This window comes from Lepisosteus platostomus, chromosome 12, assembly GCF_059453375.1.
Source record: "Lepisosteus platostomus isolate fLepPlt1 chromosome 12, fLepPlt1.hap1, whole genome shotgun sequence".
NCBI classification, from domain to species: Eukaryota; Metazoa; Chordata; class Actinopteri; order Semionotiformes; family Lepisosteidae; genus Lepisosteus; species Lepisosteus platostomus.
In genome coordinates this window covers 26,364,036-26,390,041 of record NC_142622.1, presented here as the reverse complement: position 1 = coordinate 26,390,041, position 26,006 = coordinate 26,364,036, and the positions used below count along the sequence as shown (strand labels likewise).

Below are 26,006 nucleotides of genomic sequence, written 5' to 3'. Positions count from 1 at the left end.
ATTTAGATTTATGTTCAAATGCTTTCAGCTAATTGGTTTAATTTTAAATATCTTTATAAACAAATGACTGTCATATTAACAACGTAATGTGTACTACACTGTTTGTCTAACTGTACAAAAGAAACATTAGGAAATATTATGCTGCTTGAGTTCAGTTTTACGGACATACATTACTGATTTACATTACTTCACTTATTTGGTAAAACTTTATATTAGGGTTGTGAATGGCATTTTTAATCCTATCTATGATCTTAATGAATAATTTTAGAATGTCTTTGCTTAAAAATAACAAGTAATTATAATGTTATGATCAAGCATTATTATGATGTGTTTGATCATGATTTCAGAAGTCTGTTCTAGATCATAGTATTAAATATAATTGTAAGAGTAGAGTACTCATAAAATTGACAGTTATGTTCAGAGCAAACAACACTATTTTTTATTTCCACAAACTGTATTTTAACACAAAGACGCAAAGTTTGGAAGTGATAGCAAAAATATATATTTTTTATTTTTAAATCAAATACAGCACCTTATTACAGGTACTTATAGAATTGAGTGGTCTTAATTGTCTAAATAATCAAATCTTTATTCCTGAGCACAATCTACAGTATATAAAAGTAATTCAATTCTTGTCATAACATACGTCACTTGTCAAAGTTATCTATACCACCCTGACAGACCCTAATTAGGGTGAAACAGCAGTCAATGGCTGCTGACTTTGTCAGTTAGAAGACAGTTCTGTCTCCCAAGGGTTCTAACAAAGGAACTTAGTTTTTAATTATTAATATTAATATATATAGCACAATAAAAGTAGTGTGGATAGATTTTTTATCTTTCTTATAATATTATGATGTACATATATACACAGCAGATATGTACTTTGGCATATATCATTATGCCTCAGTTAGCTACTGAATATTGAAGTAGAGGGAGTCTCCTGTCTTCAGGGGACTGTCATTACCAGAGGATCATATAAAGTTAGTTGCAGCTGTTGTTTCTAAGTAAAGATACATGCACCAAAGAAGAGCTGCCATGGGGGTCATTAAGTGGGTTGTACTGTATAGAAGAATGAGTAAGAGGTTGCATCAGTGTACGAGCTGCAAAGGAACAAGTAGCGGTTAATTCCATGCTAAAAAAGTAGAACAAACACAACATTTTGGCTGTTGAGCCTTCTATTGCTTTTATACCTGAAGAAGCCTCAAAAGCCAAAACATTCTACTATTTAGCGGATAATTAACCTCTTCTTATGGTACAAATGGATGCTCCTATATATTAGTATCCATTTGTACCATAAGCAGATAATTAGTTTTATTTAAACAATGTTTTTAACAATCGCAAAGCTGTCTCATGTTGATAGACAACACATTCTAAGAATCAATTTGACAGCTTTAAATTGCACTGCATGTGAAAAAACAGAGGCTTCTTTGTGGCGCAGTGTTCACAGCATTAGGGCCCTGGGTTTAATTCTGGAACTAAGGTGCTATCTGGAGTTTATATGTTCTCCCCTTGTTTGCATGGGATTCCTATGGGTGCTCTGGTTTTCTCCCAGTTCAAAAAACATACTTGTACAAATAGGTTAATTGGCTTCTGGGAAAAGTGGCCTTGGTGTGAGTATGTGACTGTGCCTGTTTCTCTGCCCTGTAATAGTTTGGCACACTGCCCAGGGTGTACCGCCCAGCTCCTCCATATCCCTGAATTTGAAGAATCTGTTAAAAAATGAATGGATGAAAAAAACAAGTATGATGTATGGGCATGAATCCTTATTGAGTGATAGGAGAAGTTAATGTTGTGGATGTTCAATCAACTAGCATGTTGGAATGTTGGAAACACTAGAACCTAAAATGTGATCTTTGTGATGCTGCTTGTAAAAAAATGTTCCTCCTTTGTTCTTCAGAAACATTTTTAATTAGTTTTTCAGATTTCAGAGAGGTTAAAAGAGATTAACTTACACAGATTGCTCAATTTCCAGTGCCACAATGAATAAAAAAGTAAAGCACTGTTTTTCAGAACAAGTAAATGAGACCTGAATGCCTTGTCTCTGCCAGCTAATAGCATGTTCAATATAATTATACCCAATGTCACCAGTGGCAGACTGCTCTGCATTCTGCTATAGTGTTTCCATTTAAACATAAGTGCATGCTTCAGGAATAACCCTAAATTGCGTTTACACAATTTAAGGAAAGTAGATCTGCTTTTTATGATTTCTCACCAGCCCCAATACTGCAGTGCTGACAACTTGCTGATATAAATTATGTTAATTCCAAGATTCTTAACTCAATGTAATGAAGATTATACTGTGAGATATGTCAAAATTAACATTTTACTAATGAACGCCATCTGCGAGAACTGTAACCCAAGCGGAATGGATGACAAATTTCATTTGTTACTTTCCACCACCTTTTCTTTTACTTTTTTTACTTTTTTTCATGTTCATTAATATTCAAGAGCAGCAGTAACATGATTTCTTTCCTCCAATTATGCCTAAAGAATCCTTCATGACATTTGATGCATATAATGGTTCATTGATTTCATGGCACTCTGCAATTAAGTCTAGAAATGTGAATCAGTCCATCTACTAACAGTTGTATTTTTTTTACCTCCTTTTAATAATGAATTATGAAATTGTAGTTCCAGAGTGGTCTTGGCCATTATATTTCCTTCTGATATTAAGTGCCCCATTCCTTGCTTTGAGAGTGAATTTGATAGGCAGATAGCAAGGGTCAGTGTTTAATTGATCTTCTTTCATTTACAAATTGCTTGTTTCAATAATTTTTTTTTCTTAAAGCTTTTCAGAGGTGCTCATCAGGAAAGGCACTCACCTGTAACTCATTCAAGTCCTAGTCCTAATATGATGGATTTTTAGTGTGCTAGGATTGGCTGAGGTAGGTAGAAAGCTCACCAGGTGATTTGTTGCAAACAAGTGAGTACTATGATTTGTTAAGAGCCTGTGAACTAGTAGTTTTCCTCCCAAGAGGAATTAATCCTGCTAATGCTACAGTACATCTCTTGTAAGGCACAGTGTAGCTTGTAGTGTGTCAAGTGTCAGCCAAATAAATTACTAATTTATTTTAAAAATAACATTAGTAGCCAAAACATCAGGCTTAGAGTGACTGTATATCTCAATCAGCATAGTGTAGGGATAGGTTGGTTGACAGCAATAATGGCAACCAGGAAAACACATATTCCCCAGTATTTTCCCATACAGTATATTCTACAATATCATGATGTTGTAATGATGTAATGTCATATTGCAAGAATTCTTTCTTTTCAGATACTAATCAGCTTAGCAGAATCTTTTTAGATATGCAAGAGAAATTTGAAATATATATATATATTTATCCTGGGATTCATTCTGGGCTGTAATGCCTTCTTTGCAGAGTTTGTGTGTTCACCTACAGACCAAAGAAGTTATCTGCCAGATTAAGCTCCAGCACATCTCTCTGTTGTACTATTATTGCAAATGGATAGATAGATGCCTTGACATTCATTCAAAAGCTAATGTTTTATTTTGATTGTATTTCCTAGTTTGTATTGTGTCTTGCATCAGGAATCAAGCTTTTAAAATAAGTATTATATAATTATATAAAATAATTATATAATATAGAGTGCATGAAGGACGAGTTAAAAAATAAAATGTTACAAAGCTTTCTAGAACCTGTATTACCTGTCTTGTTATTTAGCCAAGTACTGTACATAAAAATGAAATGGAGAAAGGGCCATCCAAATTGCACTAATAATTTATAACTTATTTACAACTTATAATTACTTTTTACTGTATTTAAGCTATTCATATTGTTGCTTATCTTATTGCAGACTGTTTTGATTAAATGTGTCCTGTTGTTGAGTTGATGAGTCTAAAAGAAATATTGCTCCTGGGAAAAACAATGTTGCTTCAGTCAAAATGATTAATCTAAGTATCGGAATCTGCAGTTATGTGAGAGGAGATCCCACCCACTAGTTATAACATTGATAGAAAAAGACAGGAGTACTACTCTTTTAATATCAGCAGACTGACATGATCCTGGCATCTTTCCAGAAGTACTGAGTAGATGCGTCTTGAGCTAGAGAGGTAAACCATCAAGTAAAAATTACCTCTTAGTCTATTCAATTAGGTTTTGTTTTAGTTAATTTCCTCTTTGAACTACTGGCTAATGATCAACAACAATAGCCATCTGTTTTTATTATCATTTTCCCTTTACAGATAAAGATTAGTATTTTTAAAGGTCATTTAAAGTTAATTTTAACAGCTGCACCTGTAACATTTTTACTCATTTTAATGATTTAATTTCTTCTTAAGGTTTCTTTGTCTACCAACAGTTTACCTCTGCGTTGTTACATTTGCCATTCAGGTTGCTTTTCTTTGCTTTGAGTTTTCCTTTGACAATTCCTATCACAATATGTCTTTATAATATGGCTTAATGTCTTCCCACATGACCGAAATACTGCAGCTTTCTGTTCTTTACTGCTGGTAGAAGTAGAAAAACTGTTTCTTCTTGTTACAACTTGATTGTTTGTCTTCCTTGCTGTCCAGGGTATCAGCAACAGTTTCCTCAAGCATTTCATCTCAAATACTTCTATTCCCTCTTTCTTATTTGTTAATTGCTTCACAACCATACAGTATGTTGGTACTGGCCATATAAACATTTTTTTCCAGTCTGTAGTGCCAAGTATCACTGCTCCTATTGAGAGCAGTGTTTTTATTTCACTTCTACATTCCATGTTTTCTGTTACCCTGACCCTAGTTATGTGTAGTCTCTCACGTGTTCCAGTTTTATGACGTTTACCTTCACATTCACTGAGCCTCCATTACTTCATGAAACATAGGGAAACATTCATAACCTTTTTTCTTGTTTTTGGTGTTTTAGTTGTATTCTGGTCACTTTAATACTAAATTAATACTTTAATACTTTAATACCTAATGCCCCAGTATAGCGACGGGGACACTATACTGTAAACAGGCGCCGTCCTTCGGATGAGACGTAAAACCAAGGTCCTGACTCTCTGTGGTCATTAAAAATCCCAGGGCGTTTCTTGAAAAGAGTAGGGGTGTAACCCCGGCGTCCTGGCCAAATTTCCCATTGGCCCTTACTGATCATGGCCTCCTAATAATCCCCATCTATGAATTGGCTTCATTACTCTGCTCTCCTCCCCACTGATAGCTGATGTGTGGTGAGCGTTCTGGCGCACTATGGCAGCCGTCGCATCATCCAGGTGGATGCTGCACATTGGTGGTGGTGGAGGGGAGTCCCCATTACCTGTAAAGCGCTTTGAGTGGAGTGTCCAGAAAAGCGCTATGTAAGTGTAAGCAATTATTATTATCATTATTATTAATTAATACTGTCCAAGGAATGAGCACAGTTCAGTGCTAGTTTAGACTGAGAGCTGGAGTCAGTGTGTTTATTTGAAATCGTTTAGAAGCCTTTTTACAAAGGAAATTTCTGGCACAGCATTTAATAAAATCTGTAATGAAAGGTGAATATGCAGGAACATATGGATCTGTGGGATCCATCACTAGCATAGACACTATTTTATAAGGTTTTGATGTGAAGGATCCATCCATCCACTTTCTAATCGCTTCTAGCCTTTCTTAGTAAGCAAGGGGCGCAAGGTGGGGTACACTTTGGATGGGATGTCAGTCAATTGTGTGGCACACACGGAAACAGACACACTCACACCACTCACACCAATTTTCCAAAAGCAAATTAACCAACAAGAATGTCTTTGGACTGGTAGAGGAAACCAGAGCACCCACAGGAAACCCAGACAAACACGGGAAGAACACACAAACTCCATAGTTCAGGTAGCACCCAAGATCCAGAATTGAACCCAGGGCCCCAGTGCTGCCAAACAACAATGCTCACCATTGCAAGTAGTGGTTTATAGACACTGTACTGCCATGAGAAGGATCCAATTTATATAATTGCACCAGTCTAGAGAGAGGAAGACCTTTGTTCTGGATCTAAATTATCTAAATTGTTACAATTAGTTAAACCCTATTTAATAATTGATGTAAAATAATATAAACATTTGTTTTTTTACTACAATGCAGTGATTTATAATCTGAATCATTATATCATTTAGTATTTTAATTATGAGCACATTATAGAATGTGGTATAAGAAGCTATTTATTGTTGTTGCGTTTTCCCAAAAGGCAACTGTTTAATGTGTAGTGGTAAGTAAAACTAATTGCCTTATTTTATATAAGTGGATATTGATCACGTGCTAAATGAGGTGATTGGTCTTTCCATTGGGAAGCCTGCTGAAAAAAGAGAGAAAAACACAGATGTGATCCAGTATACTCTTCTTTTATCAAGAGAACAATGTTTTTTGGTTATCAATGTGTTTGAGGGTGGACTTAGACAGCACCTTACCACTTTCCTTTTCTAGGGTATTGCCATTCAGCAATTTCTAACCTGGCAAAACTTTACAGCCAACAAAGCCTTTACTGACTTTACATAGTCTCTAAATGACAGGCCAAAGTCTGGGAGGCCTCAAGTCACAACACCTTCTCAAGAGTGAAGAAAAGGTCAAGTGTAATGGTCTGGGCAGGAGTGTCTAGTTGCTGCAGAGCTTCATTTCAGCATCTGGGGCTCAGAGACCTGTGAAAAGGCACATGCTTGTTTCGGTTCAATGAGAGGAATAAGAGAATCCCATCCCATAAGAACTGAAACTTGCTACAGTATAAAACATGCATCATAGATGTACAACTTGTATTGCTTTCAGACTGGTCACATGATACCAGCCAGTTACAGTGATGATTACAAATGTTAACGGTGCAATGAATTTACTTGTCATGTCATTTTTTTCTGATAATAACTTTATTGTAGTTATAAATAACTCATTACATGTGACACTCAGTGAAGTATGGAACCATCCAGTGATTACTTCTTCTTTTCAAAATTATGTCCTGAGGTGAGAGAAGACAATTAGCAGCCATATCACCCTGCAACTCACAACTGGCATAGTTGTGGCATATAGTGATGGGGACACTATACTGTAAACAGGCGCCGTCCTTCGGATGAGACGTAAAACCGAGGTCCTGACTCTCTGTGGTCATTAAAATTCCCAGGGCATTTCTCAAAAAGAGTAGAGGTGTAACCCCGGTGTCCTGACCAAATTTCCCATTGGCCCTTACCAATCATGGCCTCCTAATAATCCCCCTCTATGAATTGGCTTCATTACTCTGCTCTACTCCCCACTGATAGCTGGTGTGTGGTGAGTGTTCTGGCACACTATGGCTGCGGTCGCATCATCCAGGTGGATGCTGCACATTGGTGGTGGTGGAGGGGATTCCCATTACCTCTAAAGCGCTTTGAGTGGAGTGTCCTGAAAAGCACTATATAAGTGTAAGCAATTATAAATTATTATTATTATTATTTCCATGATAAAAATTTACAGTGCCTTGTAAAATTATTAACCCCCCTTGGGACTTTTTCACATTTTATTGAGTTACAGCATGGAACCATGATGTATTTAACTGAGAAGTTTTGCCACTCATCAACACAAAGTATTCTATAATGTCAAAATGGAAAACAAATCCAGACATTTTACTAAATTAATTAAAAATAAAAACAGAAAATAATTGAATACATAAGTATTTTCCCCACCAGTTTTGGGTCATTGTCCTGTTGGAAGATGAATTGTCTTCCAAGTCCAAGTGCTCTTGCAGATTGCAGCACGTTTTCCTTCAGGATTTTGCTGTACAGATGCAGCCATTCAAAATGGGTGAGGTATTTCGCGGCATACCCCGGTGGGCGTGTCGCGGTATCACGCAGTTCACGTGTGTCACGTCACTAACTATCCGACGTCGCCTTGTAAAACCGCCAGGGGGAGCTTAACCTCTCATGTACAGCATTTGAGCCTTTAATTTTGAACTGTGTATTACAGCATGTTAATCATCAGTCATTAAAATGTTGGTATATTTTATGAAAGCAAGATTGCTCAGTTGGACAAAAGTACACAACCTACCTTTATCAGAAATATTTATGCATCAAAGCCTTTACTGAAGATATTACTAATAGTATTAATAATGGATGACTTTGGACAAGCTGTATACTCAAAGTATAATTTCTTTAGCACATTTGTACAAGCACTTGGAATCTGTCCAAGCCATACTTTGTCAGGCATTTTGTTTTACTTCAACGGGCATAAAAACTTCCTTGCTTTTAACAGGGCGTTTCATAATTTCTAACTACGAAAATGATTTAAAATGCGACACCTATCATTCAACTAGAGCTTAAAATATCACAAGGATCCTCAAGAGCACAGCAAAGAGTGTATTAAAAGACACTTGTATTTATCAACGCTTTCTTTTCCGTATACCAGATTTTATGGAACCACTTCAGAGGGGTGTCAGCCAGTCAGATTCCAGGAATCGGCACTTTAAAGGAAAAATACACACCGGTATTCCATTTCTCCCTAACGATTTTAAGCATCGAAGTATTTAACTAGCATGTGAAATAGCGTGTGAAAAAGTGGTAGTTTTAAGCTTTTCTGCTAATATAATATGGAATCGCGTATCTAAAGAATTCGTGTGCTGCGACAGGGCTGTGTAGGGCTGTTTCGCCTGCCTGTTCATGCAAGCTGTCTTGTAGCCTACTGGTCTAGGTGCGTGACTACCAACTGGCAGGTTGTGTGTTCAAATCCAGCTGGTGCTGGACTTTTCATTTTTATTTATTTATTTTTTAATCGCGTAACATAAACATATTACCGTATGCAAACTGTACTGTATACAGTATGTATATGTATATTTAATGTCTTAACTGTGCCCGTTTAAGTATTGAATATTCATATCTAATTTTACCACTGAAGGGAAATCTTAGTAGCTGAGCATAAAAAGAATAGGAGCATACTGCAACGCGTGTGAAGGCCATAAACGATATTAATTTTGGAACATAAACATACAGTATATGGCTGGTCTCGGTACTTTAAAGAAAACATACACACCAGTATTCCATTTCTCCCTAAACATTTTAAGCATCGAAGTCTTTAACTAACGCGATACCGGAGTCAACAAGCATACTTTTAGAATTTGATTAAAAGGGAATATAATATGGAATCGCGTATCTCAAGAAATTAATAACGATATAATTATATTCATGTTGCAAAAGAACTGCAACGGACATAAAAACTCCCTTGCTTTTAACAGAGTGTTCCATAATTTTAACTACGAAAATGCCAGGTGAAAGGATTTGTAAACATATTTTGTTAAAGCAAGTCAGTTTTTTCCGCAACACATAAAATACATTTTTCCAAGAAAGTTTAGCCTTTGTCACTAATGAAATCACTAAATAAAGACATAAATATAGAAATCTTAAGATTTGTTTTATTTAATGTTGGTAGCAGGATGAACTGTCAGAGTGTATATTTTGTCGCAGAGTTGCTGCAAGATGTTAACAGTGAAAAAGGTATTTAGAAATGAGTTATTTCAAGATGAAAAAGAAAACATACACGAAACATGGTTTCATTATGACCAGAATCAGTCTTGAGATATTTTTAACTTGATTTACAGTGTTTGAGAGGTATGTCTTAACACCGATACTACAGTGCTTAAGTACTGCTCACGTATATGTTTCTAGGTTTATATTATGCATTTCATACGGTCAAATTACTTTTGAGCAACTAATAAGAAGCGCGAAACGGTATGCGTTTTAGTTTCGTTTTGTGCTGGGAGCCTTGGATTGATTAGAGATATCAAGTACATACAAGTCATTTTTTAAATGTTGTAGTTCGTCTTGAAAAAATGTTACGAGTACATCATCTATCAACAATTACACAGGTTCTGTTTCCATATTGTGGATTTTGGTTACGTAATATTATTTTCTAGATTTCACGTTGTGAATATATGATTTGGGCAAACAGAGCCGCAAAGAAGTACATTATTGGTTGTTGTTTTTTTTTGCAGTTTTATCTAGAACAAGCGATGCTTAAACCTTTGTCTGATTCTTGTGAAACTATCCACACGACAGTTACAGTACCTAGGAGTTGACTTCAGTGATGTCACTGATGGGATGTTTCTAAAAATCCATCCTCTGTAAAACGTCTTCTCTAGTTGTCCTGCATATGTATTCGCTAATGAAGCTGTGTGTTCTGAGCCTGGATCTCTACATTTCTGTATGAACCAGCTTAGAGGGCTAAAGACAGCTTGTGTTTAAATTGAGTGTAAGGCAATTTATGCTTCTAAAGTCAAGGTCAGCATTTATTATCGTACTGTGCTGTAAACTTGTTCTGTGCCAAGTCACATTATTTTATAGCGTTTTTATAGCGTTATCAAATCCGGTGGCGCTGTGTGTTAGTTTCCTGACTCCCATGTCACATGGTCTGTGATTGAAACCTGTAAAACCGGTTTAATTCGTCACAGCCAGCACTCTTCAGGTGTGAGGGTCTTCTGCTCAGAATGAAACGCTAAAATGTAATGTAGGCTCTGAATGGGTTCAATTATGATTTGGGCTTGATTAAGGTCGCTGCCTTTCATCTAAAACCCTACTTGAATCCTTCTAAACTAAACACCAGTGTTAGTGAGTTCTAAATAAAGAGGTATCCAGGTAACAGTGAAACGGGCGGACAGTCTGGGGAGATCGCCCGTTTTCCATGTAAAAAGTTCCCTGGTTCCGCACCCCTTGGTGTTTCTCTCGCTCTCTCTCGGGTCACCTGATCATAAGCTCGAAAGATTTGAGTGCTTTGTGTATATTCTAATGGTAGTGGGGGCAGGGTGTGTGGGAACAGGTTTGGTTGAAATTGCATTGGAGATCTATGTTCTTCACACCTGAAACATTTTCTCTGAAAGCATTTTCTTCGCAGTTTAACCGATCTTGTTACAGCATGTTACAGTTTACTATTATTAACCATATTAATTTTAAGTGCTTAATGTAAAATCTTGTAAAAATATATTTTCATTCTTCAAATATACATTAAGTCTGACTATCATATAATAAGTTAAATACAAAACTAAAGAAAAAATAGGGTTAAATATAATTCAAAATATTTTGCTAACAATGTTAACTGTTTATGAATAATAAAATGTATTAACTAAGGAGTAGGATGGCACAGTTGTTAGTATGTTTTTTGTTTTGTTTCTTTTTCATAAATACAACAGTAGTACCTGATGTCTCAGTGGCTTTCAAAATTAAATTATGCATGCAAACCTGTGAACTAGAAAGATAACTAAGATATCCATCCATTTATAATGGTGGCAAAGTGGTTAGCATTGCTGTCTTGCAGCACTGGGGTCCTAGGTTCAATTCCTGCCATCCTGTGTGTGTGGGGTTTACATGTTCTCTCTGGGTTACATGGTTTTTCTCCATATGTGTGATATGACTCCCTCTCGCACTCCAAAACATACTGGTAAGTTAATTGGTTTATGGGAAAACTGGCCCTGGTGTGTGTGTGTTTGTGTCTGTCTGTCCTGTGATGGACTGGCGCTATGTCCAGGGTGTATTCTGCCTTGTGTCCGTTGCTTACTGGGATAGGCTCCAAATCCTCTGTACTGGATAAAGAGATTAGAAATGGAAGTAAAGGCACTGTGCGGATGGAACTATACACAGTGTTAGAAACCCACTATGAAATGGCAGCATCTCACTGAGAATAAAATATTTTATAGTGCTGGCTTAAGGAAACAGCCTTTCCACCTCTCTTGCACATCAGTATCCATACCTAGTTATTTAAACAAATTGCCTCTAATTATAAACATCTTAATATGCTGGCTCTGTGGATCCGCATCAGCTATGTTTGCCCATTCCTTCAATTCATGTGCATCCAACACACAGTTCAACGCTAGCAACTACACAAAATCTAAAATATGAGCTCTACTTGCCACTTACAATACCAACAGTACCAGCTAACTTTAGTAGTGACATTTTCATGGATCTTTTTAACAATAAAATTTACAACATCAGACTTCAGACACAATTAAACAGGCCTCAAAAAAGTCTGGTACAAACATTTTCAGATTGGAGAAACCGTTACTTTAATGGTATAAACCTTAAATGGATTCATATTCTCAATAAGATTTGGTGCTCAGTAACATGACTTAGAAAATGACAGAAGACATACGTATCATGCTTATCCTTCTATTTTTCATAATCGTAAACTCCTTAAGGCAGTTACATTTTCTCTGTTCTGACCTGGAGTTACAGAGAAATTTAAATTCTAATAAGAGATTTGTAATGAGGAAAGTCATACCAATCACTCATACAGTACCAGGATTTGCAATTACAATACAAATACTTTCTTTTTGTATGTGTTTATTTTGCAGTTTGAGTCTATGGCATTCCTTTGGGGGTCTATACTCCAAGGCATGACTTTTTTATGGGAACATGACATTTTTTTAAACATATATTTTTGTGGTAGGAGGGCGCAAAACATCAGTATTTACTGCTATTAATCACTGTACGATCTAGAGTTGAAATCTGAGCCTAGATATAAAGTTAGATATAAAGTTAAAATCTCGACAAAGCAATGTAGGAAATACAGAGAAAATAAATCCTTTCTGACATCTAAAATCAGTTTCGATCAAGGTCTCTAAAACGAACAAGAAAAAGAGGATTTTCGGAGGGCAATTATGCTGTGTTTATATAGAATAAGTGATTTATGAGCAATCTAATTTCTTGTTCGTTTAAAACAGTGAAATGTCAGCTGCAAAAGATCGCACCAGAAACAGCACTCTCTCTGCCTGTCATAGACGTTCAGGAAAGGCTGAATGAAGTCATGTCAAGTACAATAATTCGGTGATCAATAATAACAGTTGTTTTATATCCATGGAAATATATTCATTATATGCTAGCGAACCTCACCGTGCCAGGCCACCACTGCGTCACAACACACAGCTGCCAGTGCACCTCTAGATACCCGACCACCACTGCATCACACAGCTGCCAGCGCACCTCACCGTGCCAGGCCACCACTGCATCATACAGCTGCCAGGGCACCTCACCGTGTCAGGCCACCACTGCGTCACACATATTTCAGCGCCATATATTTCATGGATATTATGGAATATAATGGATGGATATCTTAGTTATCTTTCTAGTTCACAGGTTTGCATGCATAATTTAATTTTGAAAGCCACTGAGACATCAGGTACTACTGTTGTATTTATGAAAAAGAAACAAAACAAAAAACATACTAACAACTGTGCCATCCTACTCCTTAGTTAATACATTTTATTATTCATAAACAGTTAACATTGTTAGCAAAATATTTTGAATTATATTTAACCCTATTTTTCTTTAGTTTTGTATTTAACTTATTATATGATAGTCAGACTTAATGTATATTTGAACAATGAAAATATATTTTTACAAGATTTTACATTAAGCACTTAAAATTAATATGGTTAATAATAGTAAACTGTAACATGCTGTAACAAGATCGGTTAAACTGCGAAGAAAATGCTTTCAGAGAAAATGTTTCAGGTGTGAAGAACATAGATCTCCAATGCAATTTCAACCAAACCTGTTCCCACACACCCTGCCCCCACTACCATTAGAATATACACAAAGCACTCAAATCTTTCGAGCTTATGATCAGGTGACCCGAGAGAGAGCGAGAGAAACACCAAGGGGTGCGGAACCAGGGAACTTTTTACATGGAAAACGGGCGATCTCCCCAGACTGTCCGCCCGTTTCACTGTTACCTGGATACCTCTTTATTTAGAACTCACTAACACTGGTGTTTAGTTTAGAAGGATTCAAGTAGGGTTTTAGATGAAAGGCAGCGACCTTAATCAAGCCCAAATCATAATTGAACCCATTCAGAGCCTACATTACATTTTAGCGTTTCATTCTGAGCAGAAGACCCTCACACCTGAAGAGTGCTGGCTTTGACGAATTAAACCGGTTTTACAAGTTTCAATCACAGACCATGTGACATGGGAGTCAGGAAACTAACACACAGCGCCACCGGATTTGATAACGCTATAAAAACGCTATAAAATAATGTGACTTGGCACAGAACAAGTTTACAGCACAGTACGATAATAAATGCTGACCTTGACTTTAGAAGCATAAATTGCCTTACACTCAATTTAAACACAAGCTGTCTTTAGCCCTCTAAGCTGGTTCATACAGAAATGTAGAGATCCAGGCTCAGAACACACAGCTTCATTAGCGAATACATATGCAGGACAACTAGAGAAGACGTTTTACAGAGGATGGATTTTTAGAAACATCCCATCAGTGACATCACTGAAGTCAACTCCTAGGTAGTGTAACTGTCGTGTGGATAGTTTCACAAGAATCAGACAAAGGTTTAAGCATCGCTTGTTCTAGATAAAACTGCAAAAAAAAAAACAACAACCAATAATGTACTTCTTTGCGGCTCTGTTTGCCCAAATCATATATTCACAATGTGAAATCTAGAAAATAATATTACGTAACCAAAATCCACAATATGGAAACAGAACCTGTGTAATTGTTGATAGATGATGTACTCGTAACATTTTTTCAAGACGAACTACAACATTTAAAAAATGACTTGTATGTACTTGATATCTCTAATCAATCCACGGGTCCCAGCACAAAACGAAACTAAAACGCATACCGTTTCGCGCTTCTTATTGCTCAAAAGTAATTTGACCGTATGAAATGCATAATATAAACCTAGAAACATATATGTGAGCAGTACTTAAGCACTGTAGTATCGGTGTTAAGACATACCTCTCAAATACTGTAAATCAAGTTAAAAATATCTCAAGACCGATTCTGGTCATAATGAAACCATGTTTCGTGTATGTTTTCTTTTTCATCTTGAAATAACTCATTTCTAAATACCTTTTTCACTGTTAACATCTTGCAGCAACTCTGCGACAAAATATACACTCTGACAGTTCATCCTGCTACCAACATTAAATAAAACAAATCTTAAGATTTCTATATTTATGTCTTTATTTAGTGGTTTCATTAGTGACAAAGGCTAAACTTTCTTGGAAAAATGTATTTTATGTGTTGCGGAAAAAACTGACTTGCTTTAACAAAATATGTTTACAAATCCTTTCACCTGGCATTTTCGTAGTTAGAAATTATGGAACGCTCTGTTAAAAGCAAGGGAGTTTTTATGTCCGTTGCAGTTCTTTTGCAACATGAATATAATTATATCGTTATTAATTTCTTGAGATACGCGATTCCATATTATATTCCCTTTTAATCAAATTCTAAAAGTATGCTTGTTGACTCCGGTATCACGTTAGTTAAAGACTTCGATGCTTAAAATGTTTAGGGAGAAATGGAATACTGGTGTGTATGTTTTCTTTAAAGTACCGAGACCAGCCATATACTGTATGTTTATGTTCCAAAATTAATATTGTTTATGGCCTTCACACGCGTTGCAGTATGCTCCTATTCTTTTTATGCTCAGCTACTAAGATTTCCCTTCAGTGGTAAAATTAGATATGAATATTCAATACTTAAACGGGCACAGTTAAGACATTAAATATACATATACATACTGTATACAGTACAGTTTGCATACAGTAATATGTTTATGTTACGCGATTAAAAAATAAATAAATAAAAATGAAAAGTCCAGCACCAGCTGGATTCGAACACACAACCTGCCAGTTGGTAGTTATGCACCTAGACCAGTAGGCTACAAGACAGCTCACATGAACAGGCAGGCGAAACAGCCCTACACAGCCCTGTCGCAGTACACGGATATAATCATACCGTTATTAAATTCTTGAGATACGCGATTCCATATTATATTCCCTTTTAATCAAATTCTAAAAGTATGCTTGTTGACTCCGGTATCACGTTAGTTAAAGACTTCGAAGCTTACAATGTTTAGGGAGAAATGGAATACTGGTGTGTATTTTTTTCTTTAAAGTACCAAGACCAGCTATATACTGTATGTTTATGTTCCAAAATTAATATCGTTTATGGCCTTCACACGCGTTACAGTATGCTCCTATTCTTTTTATGCTCAGCTACTAAGATTTCCCTTCAGTGGTAAAATTCAATATCTACAACGGGCACAGTAAAGACGTTTACAGTAAGTCTTTCTACAACAGACCAACGGACCACGAGTGCCCCTGTCGGTCAACCAATCACGCACCGCGGTATTTTGCGTCATCGCGCGTCACGATGCACGACGCCGTAGCCAATTACCTCCGGTACGTGTCTGTACCGCGCGCTTTGAATGGCTGCATCTGTACTTAGCTCCATCCATTTTATCTTTCATCTTTGAGTTTTCCCGTCCATTCCGCAGAGAAGCATCCCCAGAGCATGATGCCGCCATCGCGGTGCTTCACTGTAGGGCTGGTGCTCTCAGTGTGATGTGCTGTGTTAGGTTTGCGCCAAATATAATGTTCAATTTTGGTCTCATCAGACCATAGAATTTCCCTCCAAACTGTTGAGTCTCTCGCATGCCTTTGGACAAACTCCAGCCGAGATGTGATATGAGGCTTTCTTTTTGCCACTCTTCCGTACAAGCCAGATTTATGAAGTGTACTGTACGTGCTATTGTTGTCTCATGCACATCTTCTCCCATCTCTGTCATGGAGACATGGAGACTCCTTCAGAGTCAGTTTTGGAGGATGACCAGTTCTGGGCAGATTCACAGTTGTTCCATATTTTCTCACCTTTTTAATGATGGACTTCACTGTGCTTCGAGGTATATTCAATGTCTTGGAAATGTTCTTATATCCTTGGCCTGACTGGTATTTTTCAAGAACCTTGTCTCGGATCTGCTTGGAATGTTCCTTGGTCTTCATGGTGTAGTGTTTCCTTGGAAATGCATGAACTAAGTTGGAAGCTCCCAGACACAGGTGTATTTATTCTGAAATCATGTGAAACACCTCAGCTGCACACAGGTGGACTCCAGTCAAGTAATTATGTGACTTGGAGAAAAGAGTTGGTTACTTCAGAGGTAATTTAGGTATGTCAAAGCAAGGGTGTGAATACTATTTTTAATTAAGTAAATTGTTTGGATTTTTTTTTTGTTCACTTTGACATTATAGAGTACTTCATGTTGATGCGTGGCAAAAATTCTCAGTTAAATACATCATGGATCCATGCTGTAACACAAAAAAATGTGAAACGGGGGTGAATACTTTTGCAAGACACTGTAGATCATGGGGATTTCATTTAACAAGCATACATAGATAAAACATATACTGGGCACTACAAATAGTGGAAAACTTTAGAGCATGTGAGTATATAAAAAATGCTGTTCTGCTACAGTGGCCATGGAGACAACAAGTTATAGCAGAACCTTCAAGGAGATTTGAGCCAAAAACTGGGTAAAATTAAATGTTCTTTAATACTGCAGTTGCTTTCCTCTGCCAATAAAGCTTTTAGTACTCCCTGCTTGCAGTGCATCTCATTTATTTTTGACTGCATTATTTCCCATTGGCGGATAACCTTCTGGAATATAACCGCAAAATATCTGGGAATACATAAAGAGTCAAAGCAATTTTAATCATCCGACTACACTGTCATTTTTTGCAAGGTGTTATCATTTTGTTTATATTTGTGTTATTTAGTTATTTAGAACTCATAAATCCATATTTACTTAAATATTAAGCATAAAGTGAATTTTGGCTTCACAAACTCCTGAACTCATTAGAATTAAAAATCAAACTAATTGGCAAAAATATTTTTTAGCTCTTAGTACAAGTTATTTATTTATTTCTGTTTTACCAATTTTCTTGAAATTGTTGGCAGCTTCAGTCAATTGCTTGTTGGTTACAGCATGCTACACATTACTGTGAGCTTGGCTCACATTGTCTTGTTTCTTTCTGGTTAGCCTTTCTGATGGCAATTCAGTATGAATTTCCTCTGAGTGTCATGGGAGAGACTACCTGGGCTTGCTTACCAATGCAGTCATTGTATGGTTAGAGGATACATGTATCTCCTATAGAAATTATGTTTGCTGGTTTATGAAAACTTTTAAAAAAGAACAAATGTTTCTATATGATCTAGATTGATTGCTTATTATAATTATGTAAAAAAAAGGATATTGCACTTCCATAAGAGAACTACTTTTAGTTGTATTACAGTTACAAACATAAGAATCATAACACTATGTGCTTTTGGAGCATATGAAAAAAGCAAGCTTAAGAGATCTGAAAATTCCAGATCTGGATTAGAAGCAGTTTTTTTAAAAGTATCATGCAATTTGAATATGAAACCTATTTATCAGCAGGACATTTAGACTTTAAATATTTAGTACATTAAATATTCTTCTTTAAACTTCCTGGTAGCTTATTTGTAGCCATTTGTTTAGGTCATGCAAGATAATAGAAAATGCACCTTTAAAGCCTTCTATGAGGGATAATAGAATGTCCAGCACCACAATCTTTGCATATAAACAGGAAAGGTAAGATTGAGCTCCAGTTACAATTCACAAATAGTTCAAAGGAAGATTTTATAATTGTATGGCATACTGAGCATAGCTTGTAAGTAATGTGAGTGAACAGCCAGGCAGCTGCTTAGCTGTGGGGATCCTAAGCCCATGAAGTGTTATCACAAAATTATTGATTGCACTTATCACCTGATGTGAGCCTCAGACTGAAAATGACAACATTGTACCTCACTTAAACTAGAGGGTGGATGCAAAACCCTCAACATTTATGAAAGGCATAATTTGGTAGCTGTCCAAGAATAACCTCACAGTAACAAAGTAACTATGGACAGGACTTTTTTTTGCACATTGAATCAGTAAAAGGTGTTTTAGGTATACAAAATATAATTGGTAACAATCCGCTGCTAAGGTTGGACTAGCAGCAGATCTATAAGCCATAGCAAGATCCTTAGTATTGGGCAAGAGGCGGCTGAGTCGGAAACCTTCAAGCAGCATGCAGACAGGGAACTGCGCAGACACCGAACATATACACTGGGAACTGTGCAGGCAGCAGTGCTGAATACACAGGTGACCTGGTGCTGTAGCCAGATTGGGACTCAAGGAAGTGCAGCAGTGTGCGTAGACAAATGTGCTGTGACAAGACAGGAAACTAGGAAATACACAGAGTCCAAGATCATGGTCAAGCAGGTAGAGGTCGAAGCAGGTGGTGAAACACAAACACAGGTAAAGCACAAAGGGGATTACTTGGATTACTTGATTGTAGTTGTGGTCCAGCAAAGCATGGGTCAAATCAAGGAAAACACAGTAGCAAGGATGAAAAAAGAATCCAAGTACAAACTGTAGAGACACAAAGAGGGTGCAAGCGTAGTGAGCAGAAAGAAAAAAAAGAAACCAAATAAAGAACAAAGAGAGAATAAAGTACTGAGAGAAAATACAAAACAAGCAACACAGCAGAGGTCAGGAATCCAAGCAAAGCAATGTTATCACAAAATTTATTGATTGTGCTTAGCAATAATTAGGTAAAATAGGAATAAGGACTTGAAGGGCTCAGAGAATTAACTTTATGACAGAGCCCTCTCTATCAGATCTGAGTTTTTAACTTCTGAATCACCTGGAATGGAAGTACTTGTAAATTGTCTCCAGGTGATCTAAGTCTCCTGTCAATTGGTTTCCATGACATTTAACAGGTTGGAAGGTGATGTAACTGAAGGGTGCGTCAAGGCTAGGGCGAGCATGACATAATTAATGCATGAAATAATTATGTGTTTTCTATTACCATTAAACAGATCTAGCGTTGAGCTTCAATTCAGCTTGAAAATTTGATTTTATTTTTAGCTACGTAGTATTTTGTTCTGTAAGTATAAAAACCTTTCTGTTCTTTGTCTCACTGGGGTTAATAAATACTAGCTGATGGTAGTAATATAAAATAATATAAAAAACATTAGACAGTACATACTTTATTAGTTATATATACTGTAGATATTTACAATAAACTATATATATAAATTACACATTGTCCAAAGTTTTTGATTACCTTAACATTGCACTAATTTTTAGCATATCATTATGTTTTAATATGCATAGCCAGTAATTATATTATTCATTAAGCTTTTGGTTTAAGTTTGGTTTTGGATATTTTCACAAAACAGTTGGAATGAGATTTTAGTATTGTAAAGATATTCCATCTGGTAAAAAAAGATAACTGGACTTCATTTACTTTTCCAAGAAACTATAATTTAAAACAGAAAAAGATGTTCAAATGAAGATCATTTTGACTTTGTTTCATATAAGATGAGACTGGAATTCTGCAGTAATTGAATTCTGCAGTAAATGAATTGTGTTTTTGCAAAAGAAATCACAGATTACAGTTATCCAATACATTTTCACAATACTACAATCTCCCTATTTTAATTGTAGTTTTATTTTGCTGGTTGATTGTTCACTTGCTTGAAGGACAAATATAATTGTGTATTTAATACAAGTATATTTAAAAAACAGCATACCTTTAAACAGTCATTGCCACCTATTCCTGTTCTTTACTAATATTGGTGAAATAAAGGTTTAAATAGTTCTGAAATTCTGAAAGTAAAATATTTCAGTTGAATAATCCTATTTATTGACTGTGCATAAGGTATTCAGAGATTCATTAAACATGCCTTGAAGCATACAAGTAATGATGGAATTAAAAAATTGATATATCTTAACTTTGCAGTTACGGATCTTACTGAAATCATAAGACAGAGCTGATTTTAAGAGGTGAACCCTTGGTTAAAAATTAAAACAAAGATTAAAGAGAGCATATTAAAAACACTTTCTTTTAAAGATAAACATAATGGGAGTTGATTAAAAGCCAATTGCAGTCATTTTAAGTGTTTTTTTTTTCAATGTCATGCCCCTCCATACATTTTCTAGATTTAATTTGCATGCTCAAGTTTTATATGTTATTTTTCGTACATATCATGATGATTTACTATACTGAAACAAATTTTGAACAAGTAAATGTATCTGGATATGTTTTTTTTTTGCAATTTGTTGGTATTATTTAGGTATCTATTAGTATTACTGATATTCACCAGTATAATGCTGTACTAATGATAGTGGGAGTGGCATAATGATGTGGATGATCGTGTTGCTGCTTTCCAGCTCTAGGTTATGTATCATGTGATTGATTACGACCTTGATCTATCTCTGTGGCATTTGTAAGTCTTCTGCATCTTTCTGGGGGGTTTCCTCGGACCTCCAAAAGACATACGGGCCAGGTTATACAGTATTAATTATTGTGCCTTTCTACACAGCCCTGCAATGGACGCTATCCAAGAGGAGATTGGTCCTTTTTTTTCCCACTCAACTACTGTATACATCCTGTGCTTCTCAGATAGACTAGTGTGAATTACATGTTTTTACTCAAAAACCAAAGAATCTTTGTATCAGATAGAGTATAAGCATCTATTTAGATGGTAAGAAAATTCAGAAAAGCATTAAAGTTCAACAAAGCAAGTGGCAATTTTAAATATTTGGTAAACAAAAAAAAATTTAAATGAGTACATTATTGGTAATTTTAATATTGGTGCAGAAAAAAAATGACATACCATAACAACAAAATTGCAAAAGTGTAGATTTATAATTTGATTGAGTTGATGGAATTAGCTAAAATACAATTAAGATGCAATTTAGTTAAGCAACACATGCCTCTCATCTTTTGTGAACATACCGATACCTCTCTATCAAATATGCAGTACTAAAGACCTGCATTAACAGTAGAATTATGATGTGAGTTTTGTCTTTCTTTGAACCTCACTCTTGTAGAAATAAAAGACTGAATGTTATAATAATTTACACTTCTTCTCGTTATATTTTGATTAGTAATACTCCCTCCTGGTCCTGGAGAGCTATGTGGCTTTCTGGTTTGCATTGTTCCTGAGCTCCAAGTTATTTAATTTAATTAATTACTGACTCAATTAGGCAACTTTTGAGAATATTGAATTACCTATACAATGTGTAATGCTTTGGCTTCCCAAGATCCAGGATATGTAACATTGGGTTACATACTTCATTAAGTAGGATAAAAGTGACTAACAAAATGTCATATTGTTTAGAATAGTTATTTACAGATGTGTTTCTTAATTAGATATTTTATCAGATAGATGTATATGTATTTTAATATAAAATGTTACATAGTTTATATTATTGCTATTGTTACACAGATTATTACACAAAGCCTAATAACAATAGTGACTCTCAGTTCATTGCTGTACTTTTTAGTTACTAAGAAATATGTACAGTATGTCTTTTCCATATTATAATAACCGTTGCTTTTCTATAATTTGCTTTGGTTATTCTTTGTCTCATCCTTCGATTCCTTCATGACCCCATTATTAAATATCATGGATCTTCTAATAATCTTGCCTCACATTAAAATGAGTTGCCCACAGGAGAAAGAGCAACCCTTGGAGTTTAATTTGTATCATTTGGGATGTTCTTGCAATCTGGAGAAAGCAACTGATGAGTAGGTGTTTGAATTTTGCATTAATTATCCCACGTGGAGACAAAGTCATTATCTGATTATGAAATCTTTAGACATAAACTGACCTGTTTTCATGCTCGAGAGGCTTAAGGTTATTCATATCAAGTTTCCTGTTAAAATAATGCACACGTGGAGGGACATTTCAAAGACCTCTATATACAATGATATGCAGTATTGAAGCATTTGTCCTTTTAAGCAACACAATTGTGTAATGAGATCTAATTTTTTATTTTTGCTTTATTTTTGCTATTGTATATTTGTTTTACCATAGTTATCTGATCAGTATCCCACAGTTTATGTGTGATCCAAAAGGATAATATGTCATTTTGGAACAAAAAGATAACATTTCATTTTCTGTAAGGAATGTTTCTATTTAGGCAAACTGTAGAAATAATAACTAAATAAATGTGTTGCATAATTTGACTGCTATCTTAAAATCTACTTTTAACCACTTGGCAACATTCAGTATAGAATGGAATATATATATTCTCATTAATATACGAATGAGAAAAATTGTAGCGGACATTTCTGTTTGTTGTGATCTGAAAATATTGTGGCAATTAGAAAACAAAAGTAAGATAATAAATATCAATATTGGTGAGTTCTTTCATTGGCACTTTCATAATTTCATGAACATCAGAATTTGGAGAGGCACATTTATCACTTTCCCCTCACTTAACCTTCTATTAAATGTTGTGGATTCACATCCAAGGTGGCACTACTGTTGTGCTTTTGAGCAAGGTGCTTCAAGATTGCTTCAGTAGAGCACCCAGCTGTATAAACAGGAACAAGTGTATGTTGTTTGGAGAAGCAAGCTAAAAATGTATCTAGCAAGTGTGAGGGATTTATTGGAATTTTTATTATGATGAAATTTCTTTCAGTGGAATATTTGTCTCCCACAATTATCCTATCTTGTACTGTAGTTATATTTTAAATCCATTTTATACAAGAAGGACAGATGGGTGTAGAGTAAATGTATTAAGTTAGCCATTTTAATGGAAAATGTAAACATGCATATTAAAACTGATTAGTTTATCAATATCTTCCATTTACACGTTTTAAAGTATTTTTTTCACTCAACCATGTAATCTTCTGGCTTTTTCCCGGTGATTGATACTGTATGCTCACTCCTAACAACACTTCTCTGAAAGGTTGCTTTAGCCAGGTGTTTCTTCAGCAGTTTGATTTAGAAGGCATTAATACTGCTCTACATAGGTCAGACGATACTGCAGTCATAAAATATTATATTCTTTAAATTTACAAGAATATGTAGTGAAATGGCTTTCACTAATTCACTTATTAATCAATCTGAAATAGTGAAAAATGGGCATTTCACCCTTCATAACTGTTAGTTGAGAGGATCACCGAAGGTTTAGCTTTTTATTTAGAATAAATTAAGAATTGACTTTTATTAATCTAACTTATTTTTCTGGTTTCTTTTCAAATCACTAAGAGATCAGGAATATGATTTCAATAGCTTGCTTTTGGGTTTTTTTCTGTAACATACTGTATCTGCGATCACTTCCTTTATCGTAACTGAAATTAGTTCACAAAAATATTATGTCATTAAATTACAAGAATCTAGCAATGTGGAAAAGTGATTGTATACTGTATATTACGTTATTTGCTTATTCAGTCAAAACAGATTACTTATAGTATGTGTGATTACTTATAGTATGTGTGTTCACTACCATTGATATTGATGTATTAAAAACCTGTCTGAACTACATGCTTGATAAATGCTTGATAAATAATTGAATTAACTAATGATGTAATCTGCAATTTTTTATAACTACATTTCAGTACCTCCTTAATTTTGCAGCTTGTGGACTTCATTTCTTGTGGTATTTAAAGGTATGCTTGTACAACCCTAGATATAATTATTGGCATCTTCCATCACCAGCAGTCCTATTATTAATTTGTAAGGTATCATTAATACCCTTAAACTTGTGTGGCATCATCTTTTTGTAGACCAGAATGAAACATCTAAAGCAACATATTACAAATTAACCCAGTTAAACACTTCTAAGACTAGGACAGAGTAATGCACATTTTTAGTGTTTTCCTATGTTTTTCTGTTCTTTTTATTTGTCAGTGTAACACACTGATAACAGAAATTGGTCAGGTGTATGCAAAAACAGATGAAGACTTCCTGTGCAGTGCAGGGATGCTGGGGATGAGGCATCTGTAAGAAAGGTCAAATTCCGCACTTCCTACAACAAAAGCCTACCTCTGTTTAAAGTGCTCACCTGATCTGGCTCTTCTCAACCTGACTCTTGCTCTGTCACTTATCTTTCTGTCCTGCAGTGCAATTACATCTCCCTGGTTTCACTCCCTGTCTCAAGTCACAGTTTGACTGCCCACTCAGGATCTTTATTTATTAAGATTAAGCACATGCACTGTCCCGCATTCCATATAACAGGCAGTCTTTATCTATTTTTCATTATACTGCACTTGACCAATTACCATTTCTAGAATGTAAAATTAATATAATTTGTACTCTCTTCAAAGGCTGTTGGATTGTTGTAACTGTAGTTAATCCTATTGTTAATCCTGAATGTAGAAAAACAGGATTGGAAGATCAAAGGATGCTCATCTGAAATCTGAGTCATTGTTCTCCAAGATTTCATTATTTTGTAACATTTTACAAAACAGTCATACAGATCACTGAAGACACTGTAGATCTCTTCTCTAATCAACGCATTTTTACACACTCCAGAAAGATAGTAGAAAGGGTACTTCCAGTGTGTTATCTAATTCACAAAACAGTGAAGGTCAAGACAATGCTTTTCATGTAGCAAACACAAAGAAGGGTTTTCCACAGTATCTAGGTTTGATTTCTTCTGCCACCAGGAATTCTGCAAATTTCCACACTTCTAAGTTGAAACCTATGGAGGTATCAAACGGTGAACTTGGTTCTGTGTTAAGATAAAGCAGGAAGTGAGTTTTTTTCTTTAAGTGTTTTAGCTTTCGTGCGAGTTGTTTTTATGGGCTCGTCCTAAAAGGCACCATGACTAAGAATTAGCAGTACTGCTGTAACAGACAAGTGAAACCTGTGTTCTGATTGATCACAGAATCAATATGAAACTGCATTATTTGAATATGCTGTTATAATACAATAAAACTATCAATATGCTTTCGAGACATCTCAAGTGAAGGTGTTAGATATCAGCATAAGTATATGATGTTTTAGATGCCACGACATAAAATCGTTTTAATGGACACTTTCTAAGTTTTGTGCCTATAGTACTTAAAGTGTTTACTCTTAGTTTTCTGATTTCTAAACCCTTGTGGAAAAAATGATTATTTTCTATTGAGTCAAGTTCAATTCACAATGGTCTGTTTAAAAAAATATTTCACAGACTGGTTTCTTCAATTCAGTTACCTTCTAATCAATTACCAAGTGATTTAACAGAAAAACAATACTGCATGTCATTTGAATGTTTGAAATCTTGTAAGTTTGGGGATACTACTTCATGAAACTGATACCAATAGTAAATTTAATTTAATTTATTATTAAATGTATTTGAATGTCAATATTACATAGGAGCAATGAAGGATTTTAAAAATCAGTAATTATGCCTGCAAAATGTATGTTATTCACTGAAGAAAGGAGGTCTAATTTTAAAATGTTTACAGCACTGAAGACCAATTAAGGCTCACTGATGCTTACTGTACGTG

General features: G+C 35.4%; 1 protein-coding gene across 4 annotated transcripts in view; it reads left to right on the top strand.

Annotated features, from left to right (window-relative positions):
- LOC148651349 (cAMP-regulated phosphoprotein 21-like) overlaps positions 1-26,006 on the top strand; it is a 186,407-nt gene that overhangs the window by 8,032 nt on the left and 152,369 nt on the right. The gene's annotated exons all lie outside the window — the stretch shown is intronic.